Here is a 24928-nt window from a genome sequence, read left to right as displayed (position 1 = left end):
CTCCGTTACTTTTAGCACAAACAATTAAGTGAAGTTAATGTCCGAGCGGTGGCTGATAGGAGCTGCAGTACAGGCATTAACAAGTACAGTCGATCCCTTGAGCCACCGCCTTATGTGTTAATTTAGCTTGGACGGGTAGTACAACGAGAGTTACCATAAGGAGTTCGAGCGACTATGGAAATAACTGTCAGAGATCGGTATTCTCCTCTGGCAGTTATCGTTATTGGCTCACAGATCTCGTTCTCTGGCGGTTATCGGGCTACCCCTACAAGTAACCTGGAAGTTGGTAACGGAATAACTGTGTTGTCTGTGTTCCTGACACAGTGACTCCAGTCTTGGACCCCGGTGATATTTCCAGAAAGGATAGCAACTGGAACGAACAAATATTTTCATACTTCTTCGGAAATAGACGCTGGCCATCGCGAATGATGTCAGAAAGTATAACATAATACATTTGAATATAATAATTATTATCCTCATCATTTGTCAGGAGATCGTCAAAATATCTGAATATATTACAGTGACTGCTAATATTTACAGGATTAATAAACTTCCAGAGCAAAACACAGTTATGCACTTTTAATAAATTTATCATTCACAGAATACCCGATCATGACTGTTGCGACCAAGTGCTGTCAAAACTGAAATATAGCAGAAATTTTACTTAAGCTGGTATGCATCTAAATAGTAGAAGGCGGGGTCAATGGAAGCGTCTGATTCCACCTGTCTGCTTTGACGTAAAGATGTTGTGGTGTGTGAATGTCAATACGGCACGGTGTTCATGAACTGGTTTGTGTGTGGGGGGGGGGTGGGGGGGGGAGGGGCTGGCCGATCTAGTATGCAGTGCCGGAATTTGCTGGTGGTAATTAATTTTTTTTTTTACTTGTGATGTTTTGTGTATTTATGGAGTATTGACTGTGTTTTAATTTATGTAGGGATGTTTGATTTGTGGATTTTTGGGGTTGTGGTTTTGGTTTTATTTTTCGCAGTTGTAGGTGTTGGCTTTTTGGCATCAGTAGTTGTGGTGGACCTCTATATAGGTCACCATAAATGACCGATTCCCATTTTCATAGTTGTAGGTGTTGATGTTTTGGTATCGTCATCTGAGGTTGACCTATGTAGGTCAAGGGAAATGTCTGATTCCAATTTTCGTACTTTTAGTTGTGGGTACTGGTGTTTTGGTATATGGTTGACCTATACTGTTCAAGGGCAGTGTCCGATTCCTGCAGATTTTGTTGGTGTAGCGGAATGCTTTTCTATATTTATGTCTCCTACATCTTTGTCACTGTAGCCGGCCGGAGTGGCCCAGCAGGTCTAGGCACTACGGTCTGGAACCGCGCTGCTGCAACTGTCGCAGGTTCGAATCCTGCTTTGGGCATGGATGTGTGTGATGTCCTTAGGTTAGTTAGGTTTAAGTAGTTCTAAGTTCTAGGGGACTGATGACCTCAGACGTTAAGTCCCATAGTGCCATTGAACCATTTTTTTCTCACTGTAAATACAGACTTGTTTAGGCGCTTCATCAATTCTGTGGTATGCCCTTCCCAACGGAATTTATTATCGAGTTGTAGTCCCAGAAATGTAATACTGTCAACCTTTTCGATCTGCATGTCTTCATATGTTGTAAACATGCTGTAGCTGGAGAAATCGAGCAATTTCCAAATCTCACATAAAACTTGGATTAACGTACTCACACTTTCCCCAATAGGACTATGTTGTACAGGACAGGAGTAAACGAATCTGTCACATTACGTATATTTTCTGTTGTATTGCAAGGCTGTACACGTATTCTATTAAGTGAGCAGCACAGGAAATTAAGCTTCGAATTTAACCTACAGTATTCAGTTTACATATTACTTCATACTTAAAAACGCACGTTGTTAACATTTTACTTATACAGTGCTGTGGCGAAGTTCCGCGTACTTTCTGTTGCAGCTGCGAAGATATTTCTAATAGCGACCGATAACCTACATACGTATGATATGAAACACTAATAATCGTTCTAACATCAACTAAAATGTATCCAGAGTTAATTAGGTAAGGTTATGACACGATTCATACGACATTCCTGCCATTTCACACTACTCGCAGTTATACTGATGACTAAACTGATGGATTCCAACTATGTCGTTATTTAACTGTAGCCCCGTCGGAGTATTCAGTATTCGCTAGCGAAAAATAACTTGACAGTTATTAATAACCATTAAAAATAACGGTTACCAAAGAATAACTGGAACTGTGATAACGGTTACTCCAGAATAACCGTTTGGCCCACCTCTACAGTATTCGCTAGCGAAAAATAACTTCACAGTTATTAATAACCGTTAAAAATAACGGTTATCAAAGAATTACTGGAACTGTTATAACGGTTACTCCAGAATAACCGTTTGGCCCACCTCTACAGTATTCGCTAGCGAAAAATAACTTCACAGTTATTAATAATCATTAAAAATAACGGTTATCAAAGAATTACTGGAACTGTGATAACGGTTACTCCAGAATAACCGTTTGACCCACCTCTATTGCACGCGAACGCTACGTGCTGAATCTGCTCTTTATCGCGCACGCTGTGAGCCGAGCTGGCAACGCCGCGTCATGACGTCAGGGCTACGGTCATGGGGCGAGGGGGCAGGGGGCAGCGTGGCTGCGGGCGTCAGCTGTTTGTGTGGCGCGGAGAAGCTGGGCGGTCGACAGCGCTAAACCTAGACGCGTACTAGCTTCCCGTGGGATACTACACGAAGGTAAGACGACCGGCTGGCCTGCACTGCAATTCCGAGCGCTGCGAATATTGCCACATTGTTCTGGACCCATCTGTGAAGTTCGCTGCTCCGTAGATATGCCGCTGTCGCTTTCTGCGGACTTCTCGTACGACCTTCGACCATAGATACTAGACGGGCCTTGCTGTGCAGAAGCTATAGGGCTGGTGTGGCTCCAACATAAACCACGTGACTGTTGGCAAAACGTGGCGGGATTTCAAATCAGCGGTCTGCCATCCTATGTTTGTATCGTATTTTCCCCACATTTCTCAATTGACTGCCAAACGCTTTGTGATGTAACAAAATAAAAGTGATGTTGTTATTCAATTGAAAAGTTGGAGTTTGAGATTTCGCTTACTGTTTTATCAATCACAATTGGCGTAAGAATGATGGATTGACCATTGTCATAAAATATTGCAGTATGAAATGTGAATAGTTTTTAATTGCAGTTTCGCGTGGCTTGAAGCAGTCACAGCTAGTGTGCTATTGATTAAGAAATTGCATTATCGTCTTTCTAATTACTTCATGATCGTAGATACGATCATACTCGGTGGTGAAGTTATTGTTATAACAAAACAATTTCCTAAGGGACCAGAAAGTTCTTAAGGGCGCAAAACAACTGTAACATCACACAAAAGGGAAATTCAATATTACAGCTGATGCAAGAAGACGATAAAACATTCTTTTTATCAATGTGACATGCACATTGGACTGCTGATCTTGGTGTCTGTAATCTTACCAAAAGGCATAATTAAAATGAAAATAATACGGAGGAGCTGATAGGAATGAGCACTGCTAAATGATTCAGTATTCCCAAAACAAATATTTATTACAACTAAAACATATATCGTACCTTAAGCTTAGTACTTCAATGACGGTAGATTTTTATGTCCGTTTCATGTCAATTGAGCGCTCTTTTATTTAGATAGCCATTGCCCTCTTTGGTTGCTCGTGCGTCGTCACGTTAAGTTATAACAGTTATTTTTTTTTACACTTCACTCAAACTTACACGTAACACGTTTTTATACATTTAGTAAAAGTTAGATCAGACTGCCACAAATCTGCGTCCGTCTTATTTAAGAAAAACAGTACAAGTGTTTTGCGCTCAAGGCTTCATTTGTTCTCCAGCGAACAAAATAGTGAAGGATCGCATATCTATCCGTATTTTTCTGTTTATATTGCCGCCCAAAGAGGACGAATTACATTATTTAGGGAATTCCTCCGTCACTATGCGACGCCTTATTATACATTAATCATTCTGGCTGAAAGTATTAACTATTTGCTGTTTTAATGAAGCCAAAAATAGCGAATATCACAGCTTCCAACAAAAATTACTTTTTTATTTGCGAAAAATTATGCCAGAACCACATTTGACCTGGATTTGTTCACAGTACCATTTATAAAATCTAACAAATACATCGATTGCCACTCTGGTGGGCAGCGGGACGAAATTACTATAAACTATCAATTAAAGTAAAATGTCGTTAAAATTCTTTTTAACAGTAAGAGTGGGCTCGTGTCTAAACATTGGATTCGCCACGTTTTGAGCTCTAGTCACTTATAAAAGAAAATGGGATATGGGAATTATGTCAACTATAGGTGCCAAAATTGTCGACTTTAGGAGCAGGGCCATTTTAGAGCATGTTTTAGGTGCACTTCAAAGGTTCAGTTCCCACTATTTTTACAAAAGTTTAAACTATCAGTTAAAAAAAAATGATTTTTTAGATGAAAGGTGAGACTTTGAAGTTTCAGAAAATAATTTTGGAGTCTACGTTTATTTAATAGTATTAGAAGGTAGAAAAAAATTGCACTTAACGTAACGTGCTACAGTTCTATTCTAAACCAATATTTTACTAACTCGCAGTTATCAGACACATTCTAACAACATTCAGACTTACAGGCATTGGAAGCACAGATTTCAGAAGACGAGGCATCATCTAACGAACGCCTTCCAGTGTGTGATTTACGGAGCTTAGGCCTCTTCGATTTCATATGCTCCGGAAAATCAAAAAGTGTCGGGATAGCATCACTACTTAAGCCAATTCCCTCCAGTCTTAGCACTATTAAAACATCAGGTTTAAAAATGACAGACACAATATAAATTATAAATATACATTGTAAATAATAACTAACCTATCAAAACACTTCTCGAAGTGCTTCAAGCAAAGGCGCGTATGTGCAGATGGCTTAAAGTTTTTCCGTTTCAGGACCTTATTACGGCCAGAGGTGGTTGTTCTGGGTACTGATTTCTCGGGATCTATGCACCCAAATTGCGTGAAAATGTAATCACATGTCAGTTCTAGTATAATATATTTGTCCAATGAATACCCGTTTATCATCTGCATTTCTTCTTGGTGTAGCAATATTAATGGCCAGTAGTGTAGATAAATGTTCAAGCTGCAAACTGGTGTAAACCATTGTAGAAATAAACAGGTCTATGAACTTATAAAAAAAATAGGAGACCTTACTTTTGGGATTAGCCTCGTAATAGTGCCTTCATTCATTATCTCATGCACTCTCCTTAAAAATTAGGTTTTGCGACTATCTTTTCTATCCATCAAAAATCTCCGTCCGTCATTAGCTTTTCGATATCTAAATCCAAGTTTTCATGAAATTTTATACAAAGAAATAATACCTCCTGCGTAGTCTATTGTAGATTTTGAAACAGCTTTTAAGTTTTTTAAATATTGAGTATTCACAATAACTAACAAATTTTTGAACTGAGTGACGGATTACGTCTTTCTGGGCATCGTCTAACGCTTGACAGGTTTTTGGCGTGTAATGCTTTTTTTTCCTGTTTTTGGAGAGAAAAAGCTTGGCCGTAGGGCATCTTTATTTTCGATTACACTTTTATTAGCTTCGCCAGAGATGCGTTGCACTGTTCTTACCGAGAATTGATTCTGCCGTTGATTTTTGCGTCTATCTCAAAAAAATCACACACCTTTTCCTGACAGTTTTCTTGCGCTTTTAAAAAATTATACACTTTATACACAGTGTCCTTAGAGTGTAACCTAACACTACTCATAATCGACATCACGCACAATTTGAACGTCAACGCACAGACTCACTCCCGCACTTATGTCGTTGAGTCGCCGGGCCAGCGTGAAAAAGAGTATGATATACCGGGTGACTGAAAGTCAGTATTGGGATTTTAAGGATTGTAGTATTTATCGCATTCACCTAACAATTGTAAATAATGTATAAAGAGCAACTCAGTTTTGCTTAACCCTGAACTTGAAGAATTGCTCAAATGTAACAAGTATAAAATATGTAGTCATCAGACCACGTAAAACTTTTAATCATGAATGTCCACATTAGCTGCCGAAAATTAAGTAAATAATCATCTTATTCGTATTACAAGTAAATCATTCTCTAAATGAACGCGAAACATCATGGATACGAGGTGCGGCTAGAAAAAAACCGGACTGATGCTGGAAAAAACATTTATTTACAATTATTTACAATGTCATGTTATCTCCTTCAATGTACTCTCCTCCTCGGTCTCTACACCGCTCCATACGAATTTTCCACTGTTCATAGCAATGCTGCAGATCATTTTCGGTAAGTCCATACATTACTTCCGTCGCTTTTTCTTTTACTGCTTCAACAGTCTCAAATCTAGTTCCTTTCAATGCTGACTTGACTTTAGGGAAAAGAAAAAAGTCACAGGGGGCCAAATCAGGTGAGTAGGGTGGATGATCTAAGATGGGAATGTTGTGTTTTGCCAAAAAAGTCTTCACTGACAACGCACTGTGAGCTGGGGCATTGTCTTGGTGAAGGATCCGTGACTTTTTTCTCCACAAATCGTTCCGTTTTCTCCGTACTCGCTCACGTAGGGTAGCCAGGACGCTAATGTAGTAATGCTGATTCACTGTTTGTCCCTCTGGTACCCAATCAATGTGCACAATCCCTTTGATGTCAAAAAAAAAAAAAACAATCATCATTGCCTCGAATTTCGATTTTGACATTCGTGCTTTTTTTTGTCGTGGAGAGCCAGGAGTTTTCCAATGCATCGATTGGCGTTTAGTTTCGGGATCGTAAGTAAAAAACCACGATTCATCGCAAGTAATAACATTTTGTAAAAAGGTGGGATCACTTTCAATGTTTTCCAGGATGTCAGAACAAATCATTCTTCGGCGTTCCTTCTGTTCAGTTGTGAGACACTTTGGAACCTTTTTGAACACACTTTGTTCATGTTGAAACTTTCATGAAGAATCTGCCTAACACTTTCCTTGTCAACTCCTGTTAACTCAGACACTGCTCTGATTGTTAAACGGCGATCTTGTCGAACAAGTTTACCGATTTTTTCAATGTTTGCATCAGTTTTTGCTGACAATGGTCAGCCAGTGCGAGTGTCATCACTGGTGTCTTCACGGCCATCTTTAAATCGTTTAAACCACTCAAACACTTGTGTTCGCGATAAACAATCATCGCCGTACACTTGTTGTGACATTACAAACGTTTCACTTGCAGATTTTCCTAGTTTGAAACAAAATTTGATGTTAACACGCTGTTCTTTCTGTACACTCAACATTTTCCGACGCACAGACAAAACGTCAACCACTTAAAACAGACGCCACGGGCAGACTGAGTGCAGGAGGCAGATGAAACTCGAGCAGTAGGCGGAGCGAGTGTCACGTGACAGGCCACGCGACTTTCAGCCTTATTGCATTCGTTTTATTGTTTCACCAGTACTAGTCCGGTTTTTTTCTAGCCACACCTCGCATGTGCAGTCTTCAAATGTCTGATAACATTGTTACAACATTCTCGAAAATAAATGAAAAATTACAGAAAATGAAAACGGAAACAGTGACCAAATGAACTGAAAATATTAAATCACAATACTTTCGCGTAATCTAAGCGTATCTTTCTATGATACAGCAGGTAAATTGGTTGACACATTTTGGTGCATTTGTACGCCGTTTTTCTTTTCTTGGACCCGGGACACTTAATACACCTCTTCATCTTCTCCATTCCACCACGTGGTATGCTCTTAATATTTCTGCATGAAATAAGTTCCAGAAATATTTGAGATTTAGAACGCCTTTGTCCCAAAATTCGAATCGTGGCTTTTAGTCCTGGCATTATCCTTATCAGAATGTTTATGCTGCGGTGGATTTCTTACTGTAACAGCCTCAGAACAACCCCACTTGAAATCATTTTTTCCATAAAAGTAGTGAGTTTGCTCTGAGGAATTGTCTGTAGTACAGATCACACCAGGCTCTTCTCTCAACAACTTATTTTCTTCACCAGTATTACTCTCTGTTTCATGGCGATCATCAGCTACCACAAAACCAGGATCAGCATCAGAACTATAAAAGGTATCGCAATCGTTCCCGTTTACCTCTTCGCCTATATCATACAGCAGCTCTTAGACCCATGCATCAAAATTTAGACCAGCTGCAGACAGCTTACTCCTCTTACACTTAGAAAAAAGCCATTCCATGCGATAGCCGAAAAATAAGAAATTCACTCTTACAGTAAAATTCTATAAAATAAAAAATCAGAGAACGGAGCCCGGTACAAAACGTGCAGTAATTAGAAACGTGTGGTCTATTTGTCCCCTGCGCAGAGAACAGTACGTGGGTCCTGAATCCCGTATCTTGAGGCTGTAGGAAACTCTTAGCGAGGAACTGATATGTTAGAAATAATTAAATTTCCAATTAGTGTGTTTATACGGGATGCCACTCGGATTTTACTAGCAGAACATGAAAAACTGCACTATTAGATTCCACTTCAGAGTCACAAATAATTTCCATTCTTCAACAAAGTAATGAACCCCGCATTTCCGTAATTACTGTCGGACTGTTCTCAAGTACATGTCCAAATAATTACACATTGCTAATAAAGGCTTAACTGACACCGACAACGGCAGACAACACGACTCTTCTCCGACACTGCGGAACCAGATCTGATCCTACAGCCGAACCAATTCACCGGCCCTCCAAGTTAGGCGCGATCCGAAGATCACCGAAGTGCATCGTCTGCCTTTTCGTTTAGCAGTTGTTTATTTTTATGCTGGTTATTAATACCTGTGAAATAATGGAGTGATAGCACGCTATTGAGAGATGCTTTAACATGAAATGTAAGCAAATATGCTGTTAAGTTTGGTTAATATTAATAACTTGAGATTATCATTCAGGCGCGGAAATTCCGAACAGGCAGTTGCTGAAAAGGACCAGAATTTAGGCGGTCTTCCTCACGATGCCGAGCAGACCATCTGACATCGGTACCTCTCACCACATTATGTCGTCTTCCTACTTTTGGCTTCTCAGCTGCTCTACGAGAGCTTCTAGCAGCTGAATATGATGGCTGCAAAGCCAGAAATATTACGGCGCAATTCGTCACACGCACGCATCGATCGAGTTCTTCCCACCCTCAGAGGTGAACATCGCCTGACGTCAACTCGGCCAAAGTTGCAGGACATGCGAAACACTATATAACATTCGGCCTGTTTCGGCCAGTCCAGCGGTCTGCTACAACGTCGTTTAACCAGTCGGAAGACACAGGAAACAGTGCATGCCCATGCTCCTCGATATACAGACAAAACTGTTTGAGCTGCTATTTCATTTGATGTATTGTTTATACTGAAGACCCAAAGAAACTTGTACACCTGCTTAATATTGTGTAGGGTCCCCGAAAGCATGCAGGAGTTCCACAACACGACTTGGCATGAAATCGACTAATGTCTGAAGTAGTGCTCGAGGGAACAGATACCGTGAATCCTGCAGGGCTGGTGTAGTGTAACGACGTAAGTTTTGTACGAATGATTTTCTTTTGACATATGACCATGTGCAGACTTCGTCACGTACCAGTTACAAAACACTTCAAATTATTTAAATTCTTTTTAAAGTTGTCTCTGAATGGTTCTTGAACGAAACTGTAATTAAAACATCATAACTTGAATCGTATGCGCAGAATTACGGCACTCAGTCCAGTTGGTTTGCGCAAACTTTTTTCAATTTAGATGTCGTTTGCTTCTTCTTAGAAATTATACACTCCTGGAAATTGCAATAAGAACACCGTGAATTCATTGTCCCAGGAAGGGGAAACTTTATTGACACATTCCTGGGGTCAGATACATCACATGATCACACTGACAGAACCACAGGCACATAGACACAGGCAACAGAGCATGCACAATGTCGGCACTAGTACAGTGTATATCCACCTTTCGCAGCAATGCAGGCTGCTATTCTCCCATGGAGACGATCGTAGAGATGCTGGATGTAGTCCTGTGGAACGGCTTGCCATGCCATTTCCACCTGGCGCCTCAGTTGGACCAGCGTTCGTGCTGGACGTGCAGACCGCGTGAGACGACGCTTCATCCAGTCCCAAACATGCTCAATGGGGGACAGATCCGGAGATCTTGCTGGCCAGGGTAGTTGACTTACACCTTCTAGAGCACGTTGGGTGGCACGGGATACATGCGGACGTGCATTGTCCTGTTGGAACAACAAGTTCCCTTGCCGGTCTAGGAATGGTAGAACGATGGGTTCGATGATGGTTTGGATGTACCGTGCACTATTCAGTGTCCCCTCGACGATCACCAGTGGTGTACGGCCAGTGTAGGAGATCGCTCCCCACACCATGATGCCGGGTGTTGGCCCTGTGTGCCTCGGTCGTATGCAGTCCTGATTGTGGCGCTCACCTGCACGGCGCCAAACACGCATACGACCATCATTGGCACCGAGGCAGAAGCGACTCTCGTCGCTGAAGACGACACGTCTCCATTCGTCCCTCCATTCACGCCTGTCGCGACGCCACTGGAGGCGGGCTGCACGATGTTGGGGCGTGAGCGGAAGACGGCCTAACGGTGTGCGGGACCGTAGCCCAGCTTCATGGAGACGGTTGCAAATGGTCCTCGCCGATACCCCAGGAGCAACAGTGTCCCTAATTTGCTGGGAAGTGGCGGTGCGGTCCCCTACGGCACTGCGTAGGATCCTACGGTCTTGGCGTGCATCCGTGCGTCGCTGCGGTCCGGTCCCAGGTCGACGGGCACGTGCACCTTCCGCCGACCACTGGCGACAACATCGATGTACTGTGGAGACCTCACGCCCCACGTGTTGAGCAATTCGGCGGTACGTCCACCCGGCCTCCCGCATGCCCACTATACGCCCTCGCTCAAAGTCCGTCAACTGCACATACGGTTCACGTCCACGCTGTCGCGGCATGCTAGCAGTGTTAAAGACTGCGATGGAGCTCCGTATGCCACGGCAAACTGGCTGACACTGACGGCGGCGGTGCACAAATGCTGCGCAGCTAGCGCCATTCGACGGCCAACACCGCGGTTCCTGGTGTGTCCGCTGTGCCGTGCGTGTGATCATTGCTTGTACAGCCCTCTCGCAGTGTCCGGAGCAAGTATGGTGGGTCTGACACACCGGTGTTAATGTGTTCTTTTTTCCATTTCCAGGAGTGTATTAATGCAAGTTATCTGCTGTAATAAGTATTAAAACCACATTGAATAAACTTTCAAGACTCAAACTCGCGATGAACGTTGTCAAAAATTAATAATCTTGTCACATAAATCAGTAATACTTCTTCCTTAACATAATTCTTCATAAATAAATTCTCGAAACACGTATTTAAACTTTTGTAGTATACACTAGTTTATTTTCATATATACTACATATAGCTGTGAACATGAGCCTTGACAAGATAGGACTGAACATCTACAACATGATTAAACTTTCTATGACGTCATTGTTGCAGAAACATTACAAATTCTTATTTTGTCAGTTTTTAGAAGCACGACGCAACAATTCGGTTTCAGGCTTTCTGTTGGTCTCTGGCTGTCGACCCGCGACGTATAGTGGCCAGCAATTTTCTCTCTGGTCCCGGCAGTGAAGATGCTGTCTCCGTTCGTTGCGCCGCTCTCTCCGTATATGATACATGAAAATAAATACAAAACTTTAGATAATTCACAAACATTACAAATATTACAAAATACACTAAATACACTAAAAATACACTAAACACTAAATTAAACTTATATTCACCTGCAAACTGGGCTGACACTGGTGGATGGGTGACGCTTCAATTTCGCGTCCCACTACAAGACTGTCCATAAATCTGTAAGAGTACGAAGGGGTGCAGATGTCTTCTGAACAGCACGTTGCAAGGCAGCCCAGATATGCTCAATGATGTTCATGACAGGGGAGTTTGGTGGCCAGCGGAAGTGTTTAAACTCAGGAGTGTTCCTGCAGCCACTCTGTAGCTATTCTGGACGTGTGGGGTGTCGCATTGTTCTGCTGGAACTGCCCAAGTCCGTCGGAATGCACAGTGGACATAATTGGATGCAGGTGATCAGGCAGGATGCTTACGTACGTGTCACCTGCCAGAGTCGCATCTAGATATACCAGGGTTCCCATGTCACTCCAACTGCAAACACCCCACACCACTACAGAGGCTCCGCTAGCTTGAACAGTTCCCTGCTGGCATGTCCATGGATTCATGACGTTGTCCCCTTACCCGTACGCATCCATAAGTTCGATACAATTTAAAACGAGACTCGTCCAACCATGCGACATGTTTCCAGGCATCAACGGTCCAATGTCGGTGTTGAAGGGCCCAGGCGATGCTTAAAGCTTTGTGTCGTGCAGTCATCAAGGGTACACGAGTGGGTCTTCGGCTCCGACAGCCAATATCGGTGATGCTTCTTTGAATGGTTCGCACGCTGACACTTGATGATGGCCCAGCACTGAAATCTGCAGCAATTTACGTAAGGGTTGCACTTCTGTCACGTTGAACGATTCTCTTTAGTCGTCATTGGTCCCGTTCTTGCAGAATTTTTTTCGGGCCACAGCGATGTCGATGATTTTGGTGTTTTCCCAGATTCGCGGTATTCACGGTACACTCGTCAAATGGTCTTACGGGAAAATCCCAACTTCATCGCTGCCTCGGAGATGCTGTGTCCGGTCGCTCGTGGGCCGACTATAATAGCACTTTCAAACTCACTTAAATGTTGGTAACTTCCCACTGCAGCAACAGTAACCGATTTAACAACTGCACCACACATTTGTCTTATACAGGGTGTTACAAAAAGGTACGGCCAAACTTTCAGGAAACACTCCTCACACACAAATAAAGAAAAGATATTACGTGGACATGTGTCCGGAAACGCTTAATTTCCATGTCAGAGCTCATTTTACTTTCGTCAGTATGTATTGTACTTCCTCGATTCACCGCCAGTTGGCCCAATAGAAGGAAGGTAATGTTGACTTCGGTGCTTGTGTTGACATGCGACTCATTGCTGGTGATGTCTTCATTGGGCCCCACGTTCTTCCACCTTCGCTCAATGGAGCACGTTATCATGATTTCATACGGGATACTCTACCTGTGCTGCTAGAACATGTGCCTTTACAAGTACGACACAACATGTGGTTCACGCATGATGGAGCTCCTGCACATTTCAGTCGAAGTGTTCGTACGCATCTCAACAACAGATTCGGTGACCGATGGATTGGTAGAGGCGGACCAATTCCGTGGCCTCCACGCTCTCCTGACCTCAACCCTCTCGAATTTCATTTATGGGGGCATTTGAAAGCTCTTGTCTACACAACCCCGGTACCAAATGTAGAGACTCTTCGTGCTCGTATTGTGGACGGCTGTGATACACTACGCCATTCTCCAGGGCTGCATCAGCGCATCAGGGATTCCATGCGGCAGAGGGTGGGTGCATGTATCCCCGCTAACGGAGGACATTTTGAACATTTCCTGTAACAAAGTGTTTGAGGTCACGCTGGTACGTTCTGTTGCTGTGTGTTTCCATTCCATGATTAATGTGATTCGAAGAGAAGTAATAAAATAAGCTCTAACATGGAAAGTAAGCGTTTCCGGACACATGTCCACATAACATATGTTCTTTCTTTGTGTGCGAGGAGTGTTTCCTGAAAGTTTGGCCGTACCTTTTGTAACACAGGGTTGTAGCCTCTCCCCGATGTTATTCAATCTGTATATTGAGCAAGCAGTAAAGGAAACAAAAGAAAAATTCGGAGTAGGTATTAAAATCCATGGAGAAGAAATAAAAACTTTGAGGTTTGCCGATGACATTGTAACTCTGTCAGAGACAGCAAAGGACTTGGAAGAGCAGTTGAACGGAACGGATGGTGTCTTGAAGGGAGGATATAAGACGAACATCAACAAAAGCAAAACGAGGATAATGGAATGTAGTCGAATTAAGTCGGGTGATGCTGAGGGAATTAGGAAATGAGACACTTAAAGTAGTAAAGGAGTTTTGCTATTTGGGGAGCAAAATAACTGATGGTGGTCGAAGTAGAGAGGATATAAAATGTAGACTGGCAATGGCAAGGAAAGCGTTTCTGAAGAAGAGAAATTTGTTAACATCGAGTATAGATTTAAGTGTCAGGAAGTCGTATCTGAAAGTATTTGTATGGAGAGTAGCCATGTATGGAAGTGAAACATGGACGGTAAATAGTTTGGACAAGAAGAGAATAGAAGCTTTCGAAATGTGGTGCTACAGAAGAATGCTGAAGATTAGGTGGGTAGATCACATAACTAATGAGGAGGTATTGAATAGGATTGGGGAGAAGAGAAGTTTGTGGCACAACTTGACCAGAAGAAGGGATCGGTTGTTAGGACATGTTCTGAGGCATCAAGGGGTCACAAATTTAGTATTGGAGGGCAGCGTGGAGGGTAAAAATCGTAGGGGGAGACCAAGAGATGAATACACTAAGCAGATTCAGAAGGATGTAGGTTGCAGTAGGTACTGGGAGATGATGAAGCTTGCACAGGATAGAGTAGCATGGAGAGCTGCATCAAACCAGTCTCAGGACTGAAGACCACAACAACAACAACAACTGTATAGGCGTTGCCGACCGCAGCGCCATACTCTGTCTGTTTGCATCTCTCTGTTGCCTATACCAGTTTCTTCGGCGCTTTAGTGTACAATTGCTAGTTGAATGTAATAAACGCTGCAAAGGCTTAAACCTTCGACATTCGTTTGGAAACACCCGGTAGTACTAATTTTCTCCAATCAGCCTTTAATTAGTGAGGTTAGTACTCTTCTCTGTCTGAAAACAGAACTCATCTTACCTAGCCCGTGGAAGGATTTCTCTACGATCAAATACATTCCCCTGGGAGTGGGAATGGAACAGCAGTGCGGAAGTCATATCTCGAATGTTCTCTCCCTACGCGATGTTTGGGACGGAGTGAGTCCACACAACGCGAACACCACAACTTGCGCCGTTTGCCTGTCACTGTCTGACTGATAAGGACCCTACACACTGTGGCAGTAGAATTGCTCGCACCAACAAGACGCTTTGCAGATAGGCCGTACTTTGCCAGAACCCTTGTAACAAAACTCAAGTTTTCCTTGCGCCTTCCCTAATACTGGTCTTACGCGACCAGAACATTTCACATCATCTCTTACAAGGGAACCTCCCCATCGCACCCCCCTCAGATTTAGTTATAAGTTGGCAGAGTGGATAGGCCTTGAAACACTGAACACAGATCAATCGAGAAAACAGGAAGAAGTTGTGTGGAACTATGAAAAAAATTAGCAAAATACACGAACTGAGTAGTCCACGTGCAACATATGCCACTTCAAGGGTGACATGCAGCCAGGAGCGCCGTGGTCTGGTGGTTAGCGTGAGTAGCTGCGGAATAAGAGGTCCACGGTTCAAGTACTCCCCCGAGTGAAAAATTTACTTTCTTTATTTTCGCAAAGTTATGATCTGTCCGTTCGTTCATTGACGTCTCTGTTCACTGTAATAAGTTTAGTGTCTGTGTTTTGCGACCGCACCGCAAAACCGTGCGATTAGTAGACGAAAGGACGTGCCTCTCCAAGGTCATAGATCAACCGATTCCTCCACAGGAAAACACGTCTGATATATTCTATACGATACTGTTGACGGCATGTGCGTCACATGACAGGAATATGTTGTCGACCCACATAACTTGCACACTTGGCGAATGGGTAAAAAGATTCTTCTACCTTGCCGGATTTAGTTTTTCTTGTGGATGTCATTATCACTCCCAAAAAAGTGATCGCATCGGACGGACAGATAATAATTGTCTGAAAACAAAAAATTAAAATTTTCAGCCGCGGGAAGACTTGAATCGTGGACCTCTTATTCCGCAGCTACTCACGCTAACCACCAGACCACGGCGCTCCTTGCTGCATGTCACCCTTGAAGTTGCACGTGGACTACTCAATTCGTATATTTTGCTAATTTTTTTCATAGTTCCACACAACTTCTTCCTGTTTTCTCGATTGATCTGTGTTCAGTTTTTCAAGGCCTATCCACTCTGCCAACTTATAACTAAATCTGAGGGGGGTGCGATGGGGAGGTTCCCTTGTTAGTATTAGCTGTCGATACTTACGAATTGTGATCTCCTAAAAGTGAAGTTGTGATGGATTACAGCTGTTCTTTTCTTCTTTTTAGAGGCTTTTTCTTACATTTACTCACATTTAAAAAGGGCTACCAGTATTATGAGAAGTAAAAATTTTCTCCACATCTCAGCCGGCCTGTGGCCGAGCGGTTCTAGCCGCTACAGTCTGGAATCGCGCGACCACTGCGGTCGCAGGTTCGAATCCTGCCTCGGGCATGGATGTGTGTGATGTCCTTAGGTTAGTTAGGTTTAAGTAGTTCTAAGTTCTAGGGGACTGATGACCTCAGAAGTTAAGTCCCATAGTGCTCAGAGCCATTTTTCTTCCGCATCATACTGATTTTCCTTTTGATCGTCCAATGACGTACTTCTGTAGACGATATGCAATTTTAGTGTTGCTGACATTAACTGATAAATCGTCATTCGCTGTAATGTACTGTGTAATTTTCAATGCGATAGGGTCTGCAGCTGCGATGAATTTTTTGTAAGATTTCATGATGCCTTCATCTGCCATTCTCTTTATTTCATGTACGATTTTACAATTTAGGCCTAAGGCCGTTTTCAGGTATCTAAAACGGAAGCATTATACATTGGATACATTAGTGGCACTTGTGATTTTGATGTAGGAACAAGTCATATCTGTATATATACCTTATAACTTACTTTATGGGTGATTTTTTAGTAGTAAATTATGCCATGCACGTCGTTGCTCCTATGATTCGATGTTATGCTCATAAAATAAGTCAGAGATGTTTTGCACTATTTTAGAAGCACGTTACTTTCGAGCAGTTGTTGCAAAGCTCTTATATATAAGACTCGTCTTTTAACGTACTTAACACTACGAAGGTTACAATTATTTTACAGAAGTATTGGGACAGGGCCGGTCCCATTCCAATGCCGGTACCATTCGAAAGTACCGTTATCCATGATGGCGGCCATGACGTCAGAGACACATCCCCCCGCCTACATATACGCGCTAGGCATGATCATAACACCGCCACCATTCCAAAGCACCGTTGTTCAACAACAACAAGGTCGCACCCAGTATCCACCACGTGGTGCGTGTCTAGTCTCTATTGCCGTAGCGAGGTGTGAGAGAGAGTTAGCGCCATCTCTCTATGTCACAACCCCGCGCCAAAAACACGCGCTAGGCAGGACCTATACAAATCAGTGCACGGCCCACCTCACTCTCACACTGCTCGTATACTTCGTTCGTCCAATACTTGTCACGTCTTCGTAATTAAACGTGCAAAAATGAAGCGATCACGATCAGCCAGTGGCAGCAGCAGCAGCAGTAAACGTGCTCATGTGGACGAAATTCCATTCCCTGGTAAGTACATTTTCAGTATTCTGATATCTGCACCCTTTAACTCTGTGTATGAGTGCTACATATCTTTTATAATGCTCTCTATAAAGATCACTCCTCCACTTGTTCTGTGTGTGTTCCGGCTTACGTTTTTTACCCCTTTTGAATCTCTCTCTCTCTATAAAAATTGCTTATCCACGCCTTTTTTACCTCTAACTTGGGATGTGTTATAATTAATTTACCGTGTCCGCTATAAAGATAGAGCTTCCACGTGTTGTGTGTCTGCTATATTTGTTGTGCAGTGCTCTTTGTAAATACACTCCTGGAAATTGAAATAAGAACACCGTGAATTCATTGTCCCAGGAAGGGGAAACTTTATTGACACATTCCTCGGGTCAGATACATCACATGATCACACTGACAGAACCACAGGCACATAGACACAGGCAACAGAGCATGCACAATGTCGACACTAGTACAGTGTATATCCACCTTTCGCAGCAATGCAGGCTGCTATTCTCCCATGGAGACGATCGTAGAGATGCTGGATGTAGTCCTGTGGAACGGCTTGCCATGCCATTTCCACCTGGCGCCTCAGTTGGACCAGCGTTCGTGCTGGACGTGCAGACCGCGTGAGACGACGCTTCATCCAGTCCCAAACATGCTCAATGGGGGACAGATCCGGAGATCTTGCTGGCCAGGGTAGTTGACTTACACCTTCTAGAGCACGTTGGGTGGCACGGGATACATGCGGACGTGCATTGTCCTGTTGGAACAGCAAGTTCCCTTGCCGGTCTAGGAATGGTAGAACGATGGGTTCGATGACGGTTTGGATGTACCGTGCACTATTCAGTGTCCCTTCGACGATCACCAGTGGTGTACGGCCAGTGTAGGAGATCGCTCCCCACACCGTGATGCCGGGTGTTGGCCCTGTGTGCCTCGGTCGTATGCAGTCCTGATTGTGGCGCTCACCTGCACGGCGCCAAACACGCATACGACCATCATTGGCACCAAGGCAGAAGCGACTCTCATCGCTGAAGCCGACACGTCTCCATTCGTCCCTCCATTCACGCCTGTCGCGACACCACTGGAGGCGGGCTGCACGATGTTGGGGCGTGAGCGGAAGACGGCCTAACGGTGTGCGGGACCGTAGCCCAGCTTCATGGAGACGGTTGCGAATGGTCCTCGCCGATACCCCAGGAGCAACAGTGTCCCTAATTTGCTGGGAAGTGGCGGTGCGGTCCCCTACGGCACTGCGTAGGATCCTACGGTCTTGGCGTGCATCCGTGCGTCGCTGCGGTCCGGTCCCAGGTCGACGGGCACGTGCACCTTCCGCCGACCACTGGCGACAACATCGATGTACTGTGGAGACCTCACGCCCCACGTGTTGAGCAATTCGGCGGTACGTCCACCCGGCCTCCCGCATGCCCACTATACGCCCTCGCTCAAAGTCCGTCAACTGCACATACGGTTCACGTCCACGCTGTCGCGGCATGCTATCAGTGTTAAAGACTGCGATGGAGCTCCGTATGCCACGGCAAACTGGCTGACACTGACGGCGGCGGTGCACAAATGATGCGCAGCTAGCGCCATTCGACGGCCAATACCGCGGTTCCTGGTGTGTCCGCTGTGCCGTGCGTGTGATCATTGCTTGTACAGCCCTCTCGCAGTGTCCGGAGCAAGTATGGTGGGTCTGACACACCGGTGTCAATGTGTGCTTTTTTCCATTTCCAGGAGTGTATTTCATTTCTTTCCTCTTTTTTCTAAATTTGCTGGTCCGCTTATTTCTCTATCACTTAACTGAATGCACACTTCCCTTTCCATACGCGATATTATATTGTCTTCTTCATCTTTCTAGATTTCTTCCATCAAATCTTGGCTGATCTAGACAAGCAGCTCGAGATGGAAAGGGCTCAAGCGCAGCTCGAATGTAAGTACATTTCTAATACAAACATACTTCTTAAACTTAAATAATTTCATCTAATATATACCCGTTTTCTGATTGTATACATTTAGTCCTCATAAGCTAGTCTTTTCTTTGTAGATGCGCCTAATTCAGCATTCAGACCACCCAAAGCGTTCAAGGAGGCGGCGGTGGCGTTCAAACGGCGCCCGCCACGCAGAACACTCAGTCTTTAGCGGAGGAGGAGGAGGAGGAGGAGATCAACCTACCTGACTGGTTTGAGGATCTACTTGATTTTGGCAATGAGTTGCTCAAACCATCGAGTCAGAGCGGAGAAGGTGAATAATTTTGAACATTAACATTCCTTCACATGACTACCATTATTTACTCTTATTGTTTATCGCTCTTTTAAATATAAATCACTAAATTAATTTTTTTTTTCTTATCTTACAGGTATATCACACGGCGTAGGCCGTGTTCCTAGAGCGGTGGTTGCGGGGGCGGGACTCGGGCGCACCGAACCGCAAAGACACGCAGCGCCTTGCGTAGCCCCTATAAGGGCTTCGCGGGAGGCGGATGCAGAACACGCGCCAGCTCCTCCCCCAGCGCTGCCGCAACCGTTTGGCTGTGAAAAACAACAACACGGAGCCCCCGCGCCACCGGCAGGTAGAGGCAGCAGCGCAGCCCGTCCGCCGTCGCCACAGCCTGGCCCTTCAAGCCGGCTGCCACCCCCTCCTCCTCCGGAAGCAGTAGCTCGCCGCCGCCGCCCACGCAAGGTATGCGTTCGGAGACGTATACCTCTCCCCGCAAATGATGATGATTACGATCCCCCATCACCAGCCCCTTCATCTATCGGGTGGGCTCCTAGTTGTAGCAATAGTAATAATAGTAATTTCCCTATGGCTAGCGGTAGTTCTCTCCCCCGTCCTATCGATTATGAATTCGATCAGAATAACGGCGTAATGACTCCCTTAGAATACTCAGCAGTTGCTAGAGCGTTTGAGGGGCGAATCTCTTTCACCAGAATTGAGAATCCAGGCGGGAGGTATCGCGATCCTGCAAGGTTTTTGGAGGCGTGCCTCCCTGTCTTGGAGACCGAGCTCCTCAAACTCTTAGAAGATCCGGAATTTAACGCCATTAAATGCAGTGCGGTATTATGCTGTGAACTGAGTCACCCCCCTAAACATCAAGATGACGCGGAGACGGCTACTCTGCATTATATATGGATTGACAATGGCGTTATTTTATATATATGAAAAAACTATAAATTTTGCCAATTAACTTCTGTATGAACAAAAAAAAAAAAAATAATAAAATTTTCTCACGTAATATATGCTTCATTTCTAGTCATTATAGAGCTTAGATTTTAGTTTGTAAGTTTCACCTACCGCTAGCCATCCAGTCAGAACTAGTTTTTAAGTATATGAGTTCCACTAATTAAATTCTTTCTATATGTTCACTTGCTTGTTCTAGTGGAAAATGTTTCCAGGCAACCACTTTAAAGAAATATATATATATATATATATATATATATATATATATATATATATATATTCACCTTGTTCTTGTAGTTGAAAATCTTTAAATCGACTTACTTGGAAAAAAATATATATTCAATTTGTTGTTCTTTTCGAAAATGTTTAGAGCTATTGACTTGAAACAAATAGGTTTGGCATTAATTAAAAGTGTTTTGTTTTTCTGGTGGAACTTCATTAGCGATATTATTTACTTTGTAAGATAGGGTAGTACCTCTGCATTAGCTTTAAAATTATATATATATATATATATATATATATATATATATATATATATATATATATAATTTATCTGAAGAGAATGCCTATATATATTTCTTATTTATATATAATGTGAAGAAAATGTTAAATTCTGAATTCAATAATAAACTCAGTTATTTCATTCTAAAAAAAAATGTTATTATTATTTGATGCCCTAATAATGATTATTCTTTTTATTAAAAATATTATAAATTTATTTATGTGTGTATGTAGAATACGTACATACAGCCACATCGCACTGCATAAAGTTATAAGGTTTCCTGCTTTTAATGACAAGTGCCGGACTTGGGCTAGTTGTCACGAACACACACAGCCCTACGTCAGCAGATACTTTCGAGATCGTAATCTGACGCATCGCTTTCCACAGCGGCCGCGAGGCCGGCAACTGGCGCAACCCCCTACCAAGCGTCAGCGGCTGCGCGTGTCTGTCGCTTTCGACGGAGGCCGCGAGATCGGCATCTGACGCATCCGCGCCTAACTATGACAGTAGGCTCATTCCACGTCAAAGGCCGGGGTATGTGTCTCTCTCGGACAGTTCCAGTGGAGTTCCCTTCATATACAATATAAAAAGAATAAACTTACAATACTAGGGACGTTGGGTGTCATAGAAAGAAAAAACACTCAATCTTATAAATTATTATTTATTTCTAATAAAAGTGAAAAGTAATTTTACATTCTCATATGCAGATACAAAAGCACTTTTTTCGTAAATGTTCTTCAGTCGATGGATGGATGGACATCCGTACCATTCAAGGTCTTGAATAGATGCAAATTTAAATATTCGACGCATCCAGGAGGTTTTGTCCTTTCCCTTCACGTAAACGATGGTGTCCTTGTGATCGAATAATTTAAGTGCGATCACCACATCTTTATAGGGTATGCCGGAATCATCCCAGTGAATTCCATGATAAAAATTAGTTAACCACAATGCACTGGTCCGTCTTTTACAAGATTTCACTTGCGTGAACGGTCTTGGTGATCGAATATTTGCGGAGAAGGTTTCAATTATTCCTGCGTCTTGTGTGTAGGCCACAAAAGCAACTTGTTTAAATACGAACTGCCTTCGCTCTCCATCATGGAATCCTTGAACATCTGCAATGATCTTCACCGGCTGAGTTGCCATCGTCAAATGATCAATGCACAGGGCAGCATGTATTCATTTATACAGCTCGTTGTACAACACCTGTGAGCGGTGAGTAATTGATTATTCTGTCGTGTAGGACTAAGGCATATGCAGCGGTGTGTTCTGGGAAATTTGTCGATGATTCAAATTCAATTCGAACGTCTATAGGTCCAGACTTAATTATCTCATTGCCGGCCGGAGTGGCCGTGCGGTTCTAGGCGCTACAGTCTGAAGCCGAGCGACCGCTACGGTCGCAGGTTCGAATCCTGCCTCGGGCATGGATGTGTGTGATGCCCTTAGGTTAGTTAGGTTTAATTAGTTCTAAGTTCTAGGCGACTGATGACCTCAGAAGTTAAGTCGCATAGTGCTCAGAGCCATTTGAACCAATTATCTCATTCTGTTTAGAGCAGTCTATTACAATGATCGGTGAAAGCTCTTTGAACTTACGAGGACTCAGTAGACACCCCCCTCCCTCTCCTTCAGCAATTTCATAGTAAGAAGGACGAAACCTTGCATACATGTCATACGCGAGGCTGTATACATTTTCATTCCATTGCAGATCTAGATTGTCATATGGGTAGAATTCTGAATTGAGGTAGACTTTGGCGTTAGTTAACTTGCAGTTATCGAACACGGTGGAATCGTTTGATGTATTTGCTCTTCTATCAGTCTGAAACGCAAGTATAATGAATCTGGGTGTCTCGATATGAGTGGAGGTCTTAATAGCCCATGTTTGTCTGCTCGCGGTCGGTAACACTGGTTACTCAAAGATCTCCCATGAGCGGAATGCCAGTGACAGAAATGTACCTGAATTCAGCACTATTAAAAGCTTCAAACGTTCCTCGTCGGATACACTGACGTGAGGCATTTTCCATATTAATTTGTTGATTGTGATCCTATTCGCTTCTTGAGCTCCTTGAATGTACGAGTTATTGTCTGTCGCACTCCGCACGAGAATAAGTTCCTGTTTAGCGTTCATAATAATCTGTCCCATATCCTCAAAGTATCCCATAAGTATTTTTAGAGGTATGCATGCAGTAAATCGCTTGTACTCCTGGGGTGTTCTACCCTCCGCATCGTCTATGAACCATCCAGCATTTTCTAAACTGTGCAGATCTGCTGGTGATGCCGAGGCGTATGTTTTAAGGGTCGATGTTAGGCCAACACTGCGTGTACTATCAATCTCAGAACCATTCAGTTCATAGCGAATCTCTTGGAAGAGGAATGCCAATGCGTTGCGTGTCAGCTTGTATCGGTCCCATCAGTTTTCTTGAATGACCCCTCGAGATATATGAAACTCTTGCACGGAAGAGTGAGTGTGTCCTGGTGCTGTATGACAATCCTGATTTCATCATTCTTGTTAAACGTGGTTGAAGCGTAAGATTCATGAGAGAAGTATTCTAGACGTATAATTCTGTCATCATACTCTACTGGATTGGTTGTATTGAGTGATGACGTCATTGCGGGGTTTGAGACCAACTGATTTAAGAAATTCGTAGTTCGCAGGTGTTATCAGTTTGCTGTTCAGTAGCGAAGTGGCGCGCTGTGTATTGCGTGCACTTGTTTTATACCGCACGCCCATCTTGTTTTAGATGTAATCGTATAATGATTTCCTCACCGCGAAAGTCGACAAGTTTATTATTCTGATCCACAATACGCAGCTCCAAATAGCCCAATGTCTGAGCAGTCACTGGAAGGTATATTGCATTGGCAGGTGTCTCAACAATCTTATACCCCGCTGCAACTGAGGGGAAGGATCCGTAAATAGTGTGAATGAGAGTATCGTTGAGATAGGAATTCGTAGCAATGTTACACTCGACACGTATTGTGCTGACCGGGAGTATATCCACAGACTGATTGGACTTGTAAAATTTAGTTGGATCTTTCTTCAAAATCTGCCCTTTTGTGAATCCAAGCAGGGGTCCTATTGAATGTTTCTGGTTAGAGTCCTAATTTCAGATTTAAGTGTATTGATGTTTGCACGTAGTTCAATACCTTTTCCAGACTGTTTTAAGAGTTCGTTTAAATCGTCAATATCGTATGCACCAGATTCTATTTCAAGAATATCTTTTTCACCATTAATATCAAGATGCAGTTTATTGTTAGTGTTGGTGATATTCGGGATGCTGTTGTACGTCTCCAGTCCAATCAATGCAACACTCCATTGACCTGCACTCAAATCAATTGGTGGGAAGTAATTTGCACGCAATACAGATGACCGTCCTTTCAACGTCAAAGTGTACGACATTGCATCTGGACGTCAACTGATGAATGAATGTTTAAACATCCTGTTTATATACATTAGTTCTTGTTCTTTTTCTTCTTCTTCTTTGTGAACGTTAAGAGAAAGATGATGCAAAGATGCCCGCAGAGGTATGTATTAAAGTCCTGATACCGTTGATAATTGTATAGTACATGTCTTCTGTGAGTGAAGTATTGCTGTAATTCTTCGGGTGGCTGCAGGTCACCAAAGGAGTCGAAATAGCAGACTGCCCCAGCGTCTTTCCTAACGTACGCCACCCAGTGGGTGCCAGGACCTCCGACAACATCTAAATTCACAATACCGCATTCACCAGTTTTCCACATATAATGTATCCCTCATAAACACACCACGGAATCTTGGTATCTTGAATTTATGTCTAACAAACTTAAGAAGGTCTGTATTTGTGAGTGGTCGATCTGGTAGGACCGCTATTG

The 24928-nt window shown here is 43.3% G+C and overlaps 1 protein-coding gene across 2 annotated transcripts in view; it reads left to right on the top strand.

Moving 5' to 3' along the window:
- The first annotated feature begins 2615 nt into the window (after positions 1–2615).
- The window catches only part of LOC126213213 (ankyrin repeat domain-containing protein 54-like), a 126696-nt gene continuing 104383 nt past the window's right edge, over positions 2616–24928 (top strand). The window contains exon 1 of one of the 2 annotated variants that reach the window (XM_049940851.1): positions 2616–2738. The gene's annotated coding sequence lies outside the window, so the exon portion shown is untranslated. Of the gene's footprint in view, positions 2739–9405; positions 9505–24928 lie in introns of those variants that run through there. The other variant, XM_049940852.1, reaches the window with a different exon arrangement.

The sequence above is a fragment of the Schistocerca nitens genome, chromosome 11 (genome assembly GCF_023898315.1).
Source record: "Schistocerca nitens isolate TAMUIC-IGC-003100 chromosome 11, iqSchNite1.1, whole genome shotgun sequence".
Taxonomy (NCBI): domain Eukaryota; kingdom Metazoa; phylum Arthropoda; class Insecta; order Orthoptera; family Acrididae; genus Schistocerca; species Schistocerca nitens.
This window is presented reverse-complemented; position numbering and strand designations above follow the sequence as displayed.